The sequence below is a fragment of the Lissotriton helveticus genome, chromosome 3_1, assembly GCF_964261635.1.
Source record: "Lissotriton helveticus chromosome 3_1, aLisHel1.1, whole genome shotgun sequence".
In the NCBI taxonomy this organism is placed as follows: Eukaryota; Metazoa; Chordata; class Amphibia; order Caudata; family Salamandridae; genus Lissotriton; species Lissotriton helveticus.
The window spans coordinates 1,827,935,280-1,827,946,238 of NC_136061.1; the positions used below are offsets into that span (position 1 = coordinate 1,827,935,280).

At 46.7% G+C, this 10,959-nt stretch overlaps 1 pseudogene; it reads right to left on the bottom strand.

Moving 5' to 3' along the window:
* Positions 1-218: 218 nt before the first annotated feature.
* On the bottom strand, positions 219-896 carry LOC144825453 (18S ribosomal RNA; annotated as a pseudogene).
* Positions 897-10,959: the final 10,063 nt, after the last annotated feature.

Here is a 10,959-nt window from a genome sequence, read left to right on the forward strand (position 1 = left end):
CCGGTCCCTCGCATGTCGGTCAGACCCTTCCCGGGGAGAAGAGGCCCAACAAAGTCACAGTCCTCATCCGAACGCCTCATGCGGCCTCGCCCACTCCGCTGGCTAGGGCACAACAGGGCAGGGCTGGGCCCTGTGCCTTCAGTGCGTGCTTGCAGGAGGCACCCGAGTGCTTTGGGCTGGCGCTGTTGGTCGCTCAGGCCCGTCCGCCGTTAATGATCCTTCCACAGGTTCACCTATAAAAACCTTGTTATGACTTTTACTTCCTATAGATAGTCAAGTTTGATCATCTTCTCGGCGCTCCGCCAGGGCCATTGCGCGGCCGATCCGAGGACCTCACTAAACCATCCAATCAGTAGTAGTGACGGGCGATGTGTACAAAGGGCAGGGACTTAATCAACGCAAGCTTATGACCCACATTTACTGGGAATTCCTTGTTCATGGGAAATAATTGCAATCCCCAATCCCTATCACGAATGGGGTTCAGCGTGTTACTCATACCTGTCGGCGAAGGGTAGACACACGATGATCCGTTCAGTGTAGCACGCATGCAGCCTCGGACATCTATGGGCGTCACAGACCTGTTTTTGCTCGATTTTGTGTGGGTGAACGCCACTTGACCCTCTAAGAAGTTGGACGCCGACCGCTGGGGGTCGCATAACTAGTTAGCATGGAGGAGTCTCGCTCATTATCAGAATTAACCAAACAAATCGCTCCACCAAGAACGGCCATGTACCACTACCCACTGAATCAAGAAAGAGCTATTAATCTGTCAATCCTTTCTGTGTCCGGGCCGGGTGAGGTTTCCTGTGTTGAGTCAAATTAAGCCGCAGGCTCCACTCCAGGTGGTGCCCTTCCATCAATTCCTTTAAGTTTTAGCTTTGCAACCATATTCCCCCCGGAACCTAAAGACTTTGGTTTCCCTGACGCTGCTCGGCGGGTCATGGGAATAACGCCGCCGGATCGCTAGTCGGCATCATTTATGGTCGGAACTATGACGGTATCTAATCGTTTTCCAACCGCCGATTTTTGTTCTTGATTAATTAAAACATTCTTGGCAAATGCTTTCACTTTGGTTCGTCTTGCACCTGTCCAAGAATTTCACTTCTAGCAGCACAATACCAATGCCCCCGGCCATCCCTCTTAATCATGGACCCAGTTCTGAAAACCAACAAAATAGAACCCGAGTCCTATTGCATTATTCCTAGCTGAAGTATTCAGGCGACCGGCCTGCTTTGAAGACTCTAATTTTTTCAAAGTAAACGCTTCGGACCCCTAGGACACTTAGTCAAGAGCATCAAGGGGGCGCCAAGAGGCAGGGTCTCGGACATGTGGTAGCTCGCCTCGGGGAGGACTGCCAGCTCGATCCCAAGATCCAACTATGAGGTTTTTAACTGCAGCAACTTTAATACACGTTATTGGAGCTGGAATTACCGCGGCTGCTGGCACCAGACTTGCCCTCCAATGGATCCTCGTTAAAGGATTTAAAGTGTATTCATGAAAATTACGGGGCCTTGAAAGAGTCCTGTATTGTTATTTTTCGTCACTACCTCCCCAAGTCGGGAGTGGGTAATTTGCACACCTGCTGCCTTCCTTGGATGTTGTAGCCATTTCTCAGGCTCCCTCTCCGGAATCGAACCCTGATTCCCCGTTACCCGTGGTCACCATGGTAGGCACAGAAAGTACCATTAAAAGTTGATAAGGCAGACATCCGAATGTATCGTTGCCGTCACAGGGACCTGCGATCGGCCCAAGGTTATCTACAGTCACCAAAGCAGCCGCGCGGTGCCTGCCACGTTGTGCATTGAAAGGCACAACCTGCCTTTGTGGCATTGCGGCGGGCAATGTTACAAGTGCGCCATGCGCCCAGCAGTGTGGCAGGAGCATCCTAATTGGGAGTGCAGGACTGCCACACCCTCAGTGGGCGGTCCCATCTCCCAGGGGTATGGCAGGTAGACAAAGTCCGCCCGCCATACTAATGACCCCTAAGTTTTGAGTTAAATAAATATTAAATAACAGAAGTGCTCCACGTTCCACAGACAGTTGCAAAACTGTCATCATAGTTTTCTCTAACCTTTCACAAAAGGATCCCAGGACCATTTTGGAAATCATATGCATGCCCTAATTGCAAAATCTGTGCTCCCAAACTAGCTAATCTTCCAACTTTTTAAAAAACACATATTTAACATGGGCCCATTTTGAAAATGCGAATATTCCTGTGAAAAAGTCAATTGCACAAGGATCAAAGTGACGTTCTCTAATCTGACATAAATCAATCACCAGCCCATTTTAGACTATCTAAATTAATGCTGTACTTCCCCAAAAATAGGTTTTCACATTTGTGAAAGAGTTCTTTATTTAACAAAGAACAATTTGAGAACGTTTCTTTTCCAACTAAGTGGGTCATTAGGATGGTGAAAAGACCGCCACCGCAGGGCTGTTGGTGGCAACCACCGGCCCTTTGGTGGCGGTCCTTGCGCCATCAAACATCTTTTTCCCCCGCCATTATATGATGACAGTGGGCTATCGTGGCGGACACAAAGTCTGTTTGCCGCTATTCCGCTGGTTGGCAATCGTTACGATTATGAGGGCCAGTAACATGGTGGCAGTGCCTAGTAGGCACCGCCAGCCATATTACAATGTGGGTGTTATACAGGTCCTTCCATGGCGGCGATGCCGCCATGGTAGGGCTGACAGGGATTGGCTTTGGGGGCCCGATGCGGGGCCCGAGGGGTGGGGGGATCAGGGGTGCACATTAGGGGAACCTATGGTACCCCCTGCAGTTCCCTGCACCAAGTGACGGGCACCACATGGTGCCTGCCACGTTGTGCAGGGAAATGCTGTGCATGCCCTTTTACCAATGCGGACGTGGCTGCAGCCAGTAGCACCGTCCGCAATGGTAAAAGACAAGATGCGCCCGTCAGTATGGGCCGGAGGGACCGCAGCGCGTCTGGCGGTCGGTGCCATCACCGTTATGGTGGCTGGCGCCTGCCATCATAATGAGTCCCTAACTGTTAAAGGTAATTTTCTCTTCTGTTGAGCAAAGGAACCATCAGGTCTATTGAGCAACCCCAGTTATGTATCCCACCCACAAAATATGGGCTACCAAAAAGTATTACTTTTTAATTTTTGCAAAAGACTCCTAAAATTGAAATGGACATATTTCAATAATGTGCCTTTTCCCATGAAAAAGTCATTGCATTACTGTCAATGTGACTTTTTCTATTTTTCCATTAAAGGAAACCTAGCAACATTTAGGAAATATTCATGTTAAAACCCCTTGTACAAAAAGTGTGTTCCTAAACACAGCCACAACTTCAACTTCGTAAAAGACTACTATATTTAACATGTACCTATTTTGAGGATGTCCCTTTTCCTGTGAAAATATTCTTGAACACCTGTCAATGGTTTTCTCTATGCTAGCACAAAGGGACCACATGCCCAAGTCGGAAAATAGTGTTGCATGACTATCAAATTGACTTTCTTTATTCCTGGGCTAAGGATTCACCAGTCCATTTGAAAAAGCCAAGTTGTACACCCCATATACACCAATATACAACATATGGGCTCCTCACAAAAATTTACTTTGCGATGGAATCCTATAATTAAAGTCTCATATCATTTGGACCTCAGATATGCTTTTTCATTGTACCAACTAACGAGAAATAAACAGCTCAGCTGTACATACAGTAGTTGTACCCAGGAAGAGGCAGCAATGCTGTAGCACTAGTGCAAGAGAACTGCGAAAGGCAGTGCATCCTGACCTGTCCGATACACCTTGGACATTGGGCAGACTGGCATAAGTTGTATTACACAGACACAGCGAAAACTACTATACCCTCCCTGGTGGGTGCAGGCACAGAACATCGAATCAAAAATATAGATTTACACAAATATTGAGTTAAAAATATCGTGGGTCAGACATATCAACAGACAAATTCTCGTCAAGTTTATCAAATTTAGGTAAGTAATATTAAAAATATTTAAATGTAAAATATAGTTTGCAAAAATATAGCTGTTAAAGATATTGATTTTGTATTAATGTTATGTATTTTAGTATATATTTTAGATGTATGTGATGTATGTTTTTTGTAAAAGATTTGTTTGTATTTTTAATATATGTGTTAAACTTTAGGTGGTTTTTAATTTTTGTATTAGATTTTTGCATTTTTAGTTAGATAGTGGGTTGTGGATTTATAGGGGAATAGGGTGGGAAGTAATTTAATTATATAGAATTACTTGATTATTTTTAGTAGTTATTAATATTTTTTAATTGAATTTTGCATTTTTTGTTCCATAGCGGGTTGCGGTTTTATAGGGGAATAGGGTGGGAATTAATTTAATTATATTAAATGTATTGAATATTTTTTATTTATTATTTGTTTAATTGAGATGTCATAGGGTTAAACGGGTAAAGTAATTGTTGATTTATTATTAATTAATTAATATTTGGTTGTTAATTAATTTTATTTAGTTAATTGGTAGTTAATTATGGTAATTCTGTAATAAATTTTAGGTGTGTGTTGTGGTGTTTATAGGTGTAAAGGGTGGGAATGGTTTATTTTTAATTGATGAATTAATAAATAGTTGTTAATTAATTTTAATTAATTAGTACTTAATTATGGTAATTGTGTAATTAATTTTAGGTGTGTGTTGTGGTGTTTATAGGAGTAAAGGATGATAAGTATTTTGTGTTTGATTAATTATTAAATATTTGTTAATTAATGTTAATTATTTGATATTTATTTTGTGTAATTGTTTATTTTATGTGTATTGTTTTTACTTTTTAGGGGTAAATGGTGGGTATTAAATAAAATTTAAATATTTAATTATTGTTAATAGTGATAGATTAACATTAAATGCATTTTACTTAATACACGATCTATGGTGAAACATAAATTCTACTTGGAATGTCTTATCCAACTAGAGGACCCTGATATCGTCTTCATGACGGAAACTTGGGCTAATGAAAACAGTGATCCTGATTGGCAACTTGCCATACCTACTGGTTATGTTATCACCAATCTTGATAGGAAGGGGGGAAAAGGGGGGGAATAGCGATAATTTATCGCACCCTTTTTACAGTTGTGACCTCCGTTGAGACCCTAGTAGGAGCAGAAGCTATGTCATTTTTGATAAAATATAAGAACTCAGAACCCTTTGCAGGTCTATTACTCTATAGGCCTCCTGGCCCTAGATCTTCTTTCTCTCTTTCCCTTCAGACACATCTGAAATCTTGCACAGATTCTGATAGTTTTACCATCCTTGGGGACTTTAATCTTCATTTAGAAAATAACACTAATTCGGATACCATCCACTTTCTTGATATTCTTGCCAGTTTTGGACTTAGACAAATTGTGTGTGTACCCACTCATATTGCGGGACATACACTTGATGGACTAGGCACCAGCAACTCTAGCATGGAAGTTGACAGGGTTGCCTTGGACTGATCATGCTGCGATATTTTTTACTGTAGTTTTGAAAACAGTAACTAGCCAACGGAGGACTAGAACTTTGGCAAGGAGATATCGTGCCTGGAAGGCAGTAAATCAACATGGTTCCAGCGGCGAAGGGTAGGTGCATACAGCGCAGCTCAGGAATCACCAACATTGTGGTGGAAGATCTCCCTGAAGCTTTACCCGCTGGACACTGTTGTTGTCTGATTGTTTTTAACTTTAGGTACTGACAATCACAACTTGAAGAGGGGTAATATAATATTGTTCTTCCCTTCACCCACTAGTGTGGTAGCCATACGAGCATACATACACCATACTCCAGGGTACCAGTGTAGACAGTTTCCTGCATCCTTAGATACTTGCTAAATAGTCATCTTGGTCCTGAAGAATCGCTAAACAAATTTCACAGTAGCGAGAAACATGTTGACCGGACAACAATAAATCCCAGATGAGAGCTGGAAACATCATTTTCCACTACTCTCCTCTAGGAAATCGTTTTTAACTAAAGCAGTGGCCCTTTTGAATAAAGTATTCCCGGTACTACTAGCTTTATTTTAACCCACTAAACCACGTCTACCCTTCAGTCCTGGCCCCATACCCGCACTTCATCCATACGGCAGTTGGAAAAAGATCTCCGCTAAAGAGCCCCTCTATGAGGTGTTGCCCGTTGGGTATTGCACCGCCGACCCAACGAGGAGCAGGCCCAAATGATGAAGCATGACACCTGAAAGGGTGTGTGAGGGCATTAAATCCAACAAAATGGATTCCCAGGGTCACTTTCAAGTTACCCTGTTCTAATCCACCTGCATCACAGACTGTACCAATTTCTTTCTTCCATTAGGAACAGCACGACAACCTTTGTATAGAAGTAAATCAACATGACCTATTGTCTGGTCTTGATGCTAGGCATGAGTTCTCTCTTGATGCTAATCAAGCAGCTATGGAATTCCATAACTGGCTCCATAAAGCAGCTAATAAGGTAGCCCCAGAAAAAATGCTGAAAATACAACCAAAAAAGGTCTCGTTCCCATGGTATTCTGCGGATCTTAAAGCAGCCAAAATTAAATGTCGACAAAAAGAGCGTGTCTGGATACTACAATATGACACTGCACATTAGAAGCTTTATAGTTCAGCGCTTGAGGAATATAAGAATGCTATCAACCAATCAATCAAAGCATTTATATAGCGCACTACTCACCCGGAGGGTCTCAAGGCGCTGGGGGGAGGGGGTCCGCTACTGCTCGAACAGCCAGGTCTTGAGCTGCTTCCTGAAGGCGAGGTGGTCCTGGGTCAGGCGGAGGTGGGTCGGAAGGGAGTTCCAAGTCTTGGCGGCCAGGTAGGAGAAGGACCTTCCTCCTGTGGTGACTCTTCGGATGCGGGGGACGGCGGCGAGGGCGTGGCTGGTCGATCGAAGCTGGCGTTTGGGAGCGTAGAAGTTGAGGCGGCTGTTGAGGTAACCTGGGCCTTGGTTGTGTAGGGCTTTGTGTGCGTGGGTGAGGAGTCGGAAGGTGATTCTCTTGTTGACCGGGAGCCAGTGCAGGTCTCTCAGGTGTCCGGAGATGTGGCTGCGGCGTGGGATGTTCAGGATGAGTCGTGCTGAGGTGTTCTGGATCCGCTGGAGTTTCTTCTGGAGCTTGGCGGTGGTTCCGGCATAAAGGGAGTTGCCGTAGTCCAGACGGCTGGTGACGAGGGCCTGGGTGACCGTCTTCCTGGTCTCGGTGGGGATCCACCGGAAGATCTTACGTAGCATGCGCAGGATGTTGAAGCATGACGAGGAGACGGCGTTGACTTGTCTGGTCATGGAGAGGGAGGAGTCCAGGATGAATCCCAGGTTGCGTGCGTGGTCTGTTGGTTTGGGTGCGCTGCCTAGGGCGGGGGGCCACCAGGAGTCGTCCCAGGTGGAGGGTGTTGATCCTAGGATGAGGACTTCCGTCTTGTCCGAGTTCAGTTTCAGTCGGCTGTTCGACATCCATTTGGCTACGTCTGACATCCCTTGGTGGAGGTTGGCTCTGGCGGTGGCGAAGTCGTTGGTGAGGGAGAGGATCAGCTGGGTGTCATCGGCATAGGAGATGATGCTGAGGTTGTGCTGGCGTGCGATTGTTGCGAGGGGGCTCATGTAGACGTTGAAGAGTGTTGGGCTGAGCGAGGAGCCTTGAGGAACGCCGCAGATGACTTCGGTGGCCTCCGATCTGAACGGGGGGAGGCGGACTCTCTGTGTCCTTCCGGCGAGGAAGGAGGTGATCCATTCCAGTGCCTTCTCCTGGATTTCGACGTTGCTGAGGCGCTGTACTAGGGTACGGTGGCAGACAGTGTCGAATGCCGCGGAGAGGTCCAGGAGGATGAGAGCCGCTGTTTCTCCGTTGTCGAGCAGGGCTCGGATGTCATCGGTAGCTGCGATCAGGGCGGTCTCGGTGCTGTGGTTGGCCCGGAAGTCAGACTGCGAGAGGTCGAGGGATCCGTTCGTCTCGAGGAAGGCAGCCAGCTGCTTGTTAACGGTCTTCTCGATGACTTTAGCCGGAAACGGGAGCAGCGAGATGGGGCGGTAGTTCTTGAGGTCGGTGGGGTCGGCTGATGGTTTCTTGAGAAGAGCGCTGAGTTCGGCGTGCTTCCAGCTCTCCGGGAAGGTCGCGGTGTCGAAGGAGGTGTTGATGATGTCCCGCAGGTGGGGTGCGATGACAGCGTCGGCCTTGTTGAAGACGTGGTGAGGGCAGGGGTCTGTCGGAGAACCGGAGTGGATGGAGTTCATCGTGTGGACGGTGTCCTCGGTGCTGATCGGTGTCCAGGCGTGGAGGGTGGTTGTGGGGGGCGGTGGTTCGGTCGTGGCGTGCGTCGGTTGAGTGCTGAAGCTGTTGTGTATGTCCGCGATCTTGTTGTGGAAGTAGGAGGCGAGGGAGTTGCAGAGGTCTTGCGAAGGGGTGATGTCGTTATTTCCGGCGTTGGGGTTGGAGAGCTCTTTCACGATGTTGAAGAGTTCCTTGCTGTTGTGTGCGTTGTTGTCCAGTCGTTCCTTGAATGCGGTTCTCTTGGTGGCGTGGATCAGTTGGTGGTGTTTTCGGGTGGCGAGCTTGAGGGCAGTCATGTTGTCTGGTGTTGGGTTTCTGCGCCAGGTTTTCTCGAGTGCTCTGCAGTTCTTCTTGGAGCTCTTGAGTTCGTCGTTGAACCATGGGGCTTTCTTGCTGCTGGGTCTGCTAGGCGGGGTCCTCAGAGGGGCGAGGTCTCTGCGCAGTTGCTGATCCATTTCGTGAGGTTGGTGGCCGCTTGGCTGGGGTTCGTTGTGCTGGTGGGGGGGTTCTTGCTCAGGGCAGTGGCGAGCTGGTCTGTGGTGATCTTGTTCCAGCTTCTGCGGGGAACCTGTAGCTGGTGATGGTGGAACGTGGTTCTCCTGAAGCTGAAGTGGACGCAGCTGTGGTCCGTCCAGTGGAGTCCTGTGGCGTGGCTGAAGGCGATGTCCTTGCTGGAAGCGAAGACCGGGCCGAGCGTGTGTCCAGCGTAGTGGGTGGGGGTGTTGACCAGTTGCTTGAGTCCGAGGTTGGCGAGGTTGTCCAGCAGGGTGGTGGTGTTGCGGTCGTTGTTGTTCTCCAGGTGGAAGTTGAGGTCTCCGAGGAGGATGTAGTCGGTGGAGGGGAGGGCGTACGGGCTGATGAAGTCGGCTATCATCCAGGCTAAAACTGTTTTCTTTACTGTTAAAATCCAAGAGGCGGCTAATGTTCCCAAGGAATTATTTCAGACAGTCATTGCACTAATGAGGTGTCCTCGGGATGTGATCTTTACCCCCAATCAAAATTTCATACATGAATTAGCCAGTTTTTTCCAGAACAAGGTTCAGTCGGTGTACAATGAACTTTCTAGAGTAGCAGTTGACACCAAAGGAAAAGATCCTGTGCAGTCTCTCCCCGGCGGCAGGGAACAAGGCTTATCCCATTTCTCAATTCTGACAGAAGAAAAAGTAGCGAACTTATTGCTGCAAATTAAATATGGTTCCCCGCTGGACCCCTGTCCACCGTCTATATTACATCTAGCGCCAGAGGAAATAAACTCTGCTTTATCTCCTGTGTTAAATACTACTCTCTCCACAGTCTATCCTTTACTGTGGAAAACGGCTTGTATCTGTCCCCTTCTAAAGAAACCAAAATTGGACCCACTAGATGAAAAAAACTATTGTCCCATCTCCTGTCTACCGCTCCCCGCCAAAGTGCTTGAGAAGGCCATGAATGTGGAGATAACATCATATTTAGAAACCTACAACATTCTGAACAATACCCAACATGGCTTCCGTGCAAATCATTCCATGGAAACTGCTTTGATCATGGCAGCGTAAGAAATTCGTACGGTGATGGATGTGGGTGAAAGGGCCATACTATTCCTGCTTGACTTGACAGCAGCCTTTGACACCGTGAGGCATCCGATGTAAATTCAAAGGCTTCAGGACATTGGTATTTTGGGTACTGCTCTTGCTCTACTGTCTTCGTTTCTTTCATCCAGAAAATAAATCATTTACTGGGATGGACTTCAGTCAGAGGAATTTCTGCTTCCGGGAGGAGTCCCTCAGGGCTCTGCACTATCTCCTACCCTTTTTAATATCTACGTCTCCCCATTGGCAAAATTAATTAAGAGTTTTGGCCTCACGCTGGTGTCATACGGCGATGACACTCAGCTGATAGTGTCAGTAACCCAGGCAGTGGATGTCATGGCGGTGGAATTTTTCTAACTGCATCTCGGCTCTGATGGCCTGGATAAACTAACTTTCTAAAATTGAATAACGAGAAAACGGAAGTATTAGAGTTCGGTCATAAAACCTTGATCTGGAACCAGAACTGGTGGCCAACTGCAGCCGGGGGCTGCCCAGTACCAGTCATCAAAGCCAGAAATCTTGGCTTTATGTTTGATAAAGAACTTGACTGGGCGGCTCAGATTAATCAATTATCATCATCTTGCTCCTTAATGCTAAAGCATCTCAGAAAGATCCTCCCGTTTATCCCCCTTCCTTTGAGGAAAGCAGTGATAATTGCCACAATTCTCTCTCGAATAGACTACGGCAACGCACTGTATTTAGGAGCGGGGGTTACTCAATTGGCTAAACTACAATCAATTCAACACGCGGCAGCCAGAATGCTGCTTAATTTACCTGAACATCATCCTACATCTTACGCGTTAAAACAACTCCACTGGCTCCTGGTACGGTGGCGTATTGAGTTTAAATCACTCTGCCTGGTTTACAAAGCTCTTTTTGCCGGAGGAACAGAGGTCGTGAAGACATTGTTTCCCTGCTATATACCAATGTGTGATTTAAGTTCGGCCACTGTTGGGTTAGTTACACTTCCCAAGATAAAGAAAGTAAGATGGGGAGGAAAACGCTTCTCCTTCCTTGCAGCTAGGTTATGGAACTCAATTCCCGCTTACCTGAGAAAGGTACCTTACAGAATGATGTTCCGGAAAGAAATCAAAACCTGGCTTTTTACCCTACGTTAAGTCTTCTATACATTATGGTTTGTTTCAGTTTTCCCCA